Here is a 4,386-nt window from a genome sequence, read left to right as displayed (position 1 = left end):
TTTTGAACCGGTCACATGGGATATGAGTCGGGATCGCTATGTGCATACTTTGTGTGTTGTGTATCTATATAGTAAGGTGTTGTATGAATCAATGGATGTATACATGTGGGGGATGTGAGATGTGTAGTGAAGGATAATGATGATATGATTATAATTGTCATTGATTGAATACATGAATTGCAAGACGGTTGGTTTATTATGTTGTTTTGAATTGGTTAAAAAGATGAGTTAAGGAATTGCATGAGAATATGAAATTCATGTGGAGGACATGTTTATGTGATGGAAGTGGATTTTCTACTTTTGCTATGTTAGTAACATGTGAATAGGGGATTTCATGTCGTATATTATGTTATTGTGTACGTGAAGTTATAAAATAAGAGCATGTGAGTAAATCGTGATTGACAAGTTAAATAATCTATGTGCATGAAGAATGTTGATGCTTGGCTTTGAACATAGTAACATATGATTAGGAATACTGGTTTTATGAGTTTTGGACTGGTTTTGTTTGCTTGGTTGTTGTTTAAGTTGTTTGGAAGTAAAATCAAGTAGTTGTGTTTTTCGATTATAAAGAGGTTGTCTTTAAACTGTTATTACTTGAAATGTATAAATGATTTTGATGTGATTCCAATTGGAGGTGATAGCTTGTCCTTTTACGATTCTAACGATAGCTCACACGCCCAAAACGACCAAGAAATGAGTGAGTTATGACTGTTTTACGAAAACTGGTCAGTGCTGAGAATTGGGGTACTCGATCGAGTATCCTTGGTACTCGATCGAGTAAGGGGGCACTCGATCGAGTACCTCAGTTACTCGATCGAGTAGCCCTGGTGATTTGTTTTACGTGCTTCTGATCTTCACCTACTCGATCGAGTAAGTCCCTTACTCGATCGAGTGGCCTGTACTCGATCTAGTGACCCTTGTTTTGGGTCATATGCTTGCCCTTTGACTTCGTTACATAGTATGTTTAATTCAAAGGTGTTATTTTGCTTCTTTATGCATTGTTTTACATGTATGTTGGTCTTGATACGTAAGTTACCCAATCTTATGGTGAAGTGAGTGACGCCTGTGGTGAGTAGGAATTTGGTGGGAGGACATGGATTATATATGTTGTGATAGATAGTGGAAAAAGAAAAGGAAGATTGTTATGGCTTAATTGAGACATAGAGCATGTTTTCTGAGATGAAATGAGATGAGTGATATGGTTGTGTGTTGAGTAACGTAAAAGTAAGTGAATGTGGGCAGGGGATGATGTGAGTTTATGGAACGTGAGAATGAAAAGATTGAAAGAAAGGATGTGGATAGTAACAATCTGAGATGTATAACGAATTATGGAGGGAGATGGTTAGGAATAGTGTTGAGTAAGAATATACGTAATGAAAGGTCATTTTAGAGGAATTGAGAAGAGTGGTATATAGTGAACTTAATGGAGACATGTCGCGAGGTGGATTTGCAGATAGTGACTGAGTTTGGAAATTTGTGTTATCGAGAGACGAAACTAATGTGTGATTTCATTGGAAGATTAACGATATAAAAAGAATTTTGATTTCTAGAGATGTAAAACGGGAGATGTAATTGTTTGAACATTAAACGTTGATTTTTATGGACAAATTAGTGACAAGTGTGAGTGAGTGGAGTGATGAGAAAGGATCCAAGGTAAGAAAGAATGAGATGATATAGACATGAAATAGTGAGATTTGAGTTTTGGAGCGATGAGAAGGTAATTGGAGCACTAAAGGGGTTAGGTAGAAGTAATAGGAGTTGAGATATTAAATGGAATTGTGATGGATAAAAGTAAGCTGAGAAAAATATTCACCGGAGTTATGTGATATAAAAGTAAGGAATCATCGGGATGTATGATACTATAAAGAGTAAGTAAGTTAACAATTGTACAGAAATTTCAGGACAACATGATTAATCATGAGTTTCGAGGAATTAAGGGAGTAAGAAGTTGGTGGAGAATTTGCACGATAATCGATAATTGGTGGAGAGTTAGATGAAAATACGAGTAAGATAGTATTGGGAATGATGTTGATGTAATTTTGATTGGTGAATTTGAGGATAGTTATTTGGAATGTTAACCAAAGATAGGAAAGAAATCGTGATGTTTAGAGATGAGTGAAAGAGGTTTGATGTCCGAACAGTGGTGGTGTTATGGTCTGTGACTAATGGTTAAGAGTGATGGTATATTAGAAGGGTAGCAATTCAAAAGAGGTTGATTTGGTAGGGACCTGATTGTTGTGTATAATTGTGAGAGGGTATAAGATGTGGTTAGATGAGGCGGATGCTACTAGTTGAATAGTAATGGTATAGTTATACTTGGCAGGAAGTGATGGTTGTGCGAATAGGGGAAAATGTTGTGAGGGGGCATATGAGTTAAGCTCGGGCGGCAGGTAACCTATGTTGGGTGGTAACTTACGTGATCAGGACTGACCTGTTGGATGTGATTACGGGTCTATGATGTGTATGAATGTTTGTGTGAGGTTTTGACCTCACAAGAAGTGGTATAGTGTGATTATTATAAAGTCATTTTTGAATGTTCTGTAATGCATGTTGGGTACGCTAATCTAATTGAATGGTATTCAAAAAGGTAATAATTTGAGTGATCGGCGCGGATTGGTTATGCTTGTATGTATTCATGATACATGTTAATCTGTAATATGGTGAGGGGATGATATTCATGAGGTTATCTGTTTAATTCATATAATATGTTGCGATGTGATTTAGTAAAGTGGATTTGAATAAGTTTTTCTTGTCTGAGAAGTTATTTTGAGTCAGTGTTTGTGGGAATTGTATGTAGCTGTGAGGTCTATCGATGTGGTTGTGGTGCCTCCGGTGGTGATCCGGGCACGGTATTTAGTATTGTGATGCGGGTATTTTCGCACTGTGGTGTGGCTGTTGGTGGCGGTGTCGCGATGACGTCACCGGTTGTGGTGGAGTAGGCGGGATGTTTATGATACGAGTTTTCAAAAGTACATACCAGCCATATATAGATTGTTATTTTGTTTGATGTTGCTTCTGTGAGTTTCGGTTTGTACGGATAGACAGTTGTTTTGTTTATTGATGTTTCTTACCGGTTAAGTTTTGGTATGAGGGTAGAGTATCATATGAAAGAGAGTTGTCTATGTTTTCGTTGTTGTCATGGTATAGTGACATTCTGTTGATGGGACACGGTTGTCGAAGTTGTTCTGATACTTTTGATCTTGTTTTACGATGAGGCTTTAGACATAGTCATGGTAAGTGATTGGTGGAACATGTGTTGTATTGATCCGGGACGCCTGCAGGTGGTTCATAATCAGATTTTGGGACAGTGAGTGTAGGGTGTTGGGGATTAGTGTCATGTTAAGTTTTGTATGAGTTGTGCGGTAATAAAGAAAAGAACTTGAGGATCTAGGGTGAGTGTACGTAACGAGTGTAGATCGTGAGTTATGCTTTTGGGAGATAGGTGCTTTATACGGAGAGGTATGTTGTCTTGCAGTAAGAATGGAGAGTTAGTATGGTGATTTTGCTACGAGTTTTATGGTATAGGTTAGGTGGTGTGCCATATGAGTTGAGGTATGAGAAATGTTTAAGTAAGAGAGCCTTGGATATATGCATGGCGATGTTTAGAGTATAGGTGGTTATTTATGACGTGCGGTGGTGATGAGGATAATGAGAAGATATAGCTAGGATTTAGTATTAGTGAGTTACGAGGACGTAACATTTGTCTTAAGAGGAGTAGGAAGCGATCAAAGAGATTTTGATGGTTGTGCATATGGTAATATATTTGGAAGTTTGAGTCTGTTGTAGAATAAAAGATTGATTCGTATTGTGGGTGATTTTATTAAAGGTCATGACCGTGCTTGTAGTAGCGTGATGTTTAGGAGTGTGAGAATATTTCACTAGTGTTGACAGTTGGATGATGAGGTTATGTGTATGAGTAAACTTCGAGGACGAAGTTCCTTTTAAGGGTGGTAGAATGTAACATTCCGTTGGATGTTTATGTAGTTGGTTATGTATGGAGTTAGTGTCGGGAGAATTTATGATGTAGTTGATACGACATCGTGAGCGAGGTGTGGAGGTAGGAATAGTTGGTAGAGTTGGTGTTAAGAGTTCACGGTTTCATATTTTGTAAGTTGGGGTTTTGTTTTGAATCCTTAGTAGCTTTGTTACGTCTCGACCGAGTTAGTATGTTTGTTTTTAGTTATGGGTTGAACTTCGGGGACGAAGTTCTTTTTAAGGAGGGAAGACTGTAATACTCCGTATTTATGAGTCTTAGGGTACTCTATCGAGTAAGCCTTACTCTGTCGAGTAGGGGTAAGTTGCGTTTTAGAAAAGTTTCGACTGTTGGGTACTCGATCGAGTAGTGGGATACTCGATCGAGTAGGGGGTACTCGATCGAGTATCTTG

Source organism: Silene latifolia, chromosome 10 (assembly GCF_048544455.1).
Source record: "Silene latifolia isolate original U9 population chromosome 10, ASM4854445v1, whole genome shotgun sequence".
Lineage (NCBI taxonomy): Eukaryota > Viridiplantae > Streptophyta > Magnoliopsida > Caryophyllales > Caryophyllaceae > Silene > Silene latifolia.
This window is presented reverse-complemented; position numbering follows the sequence as displayed.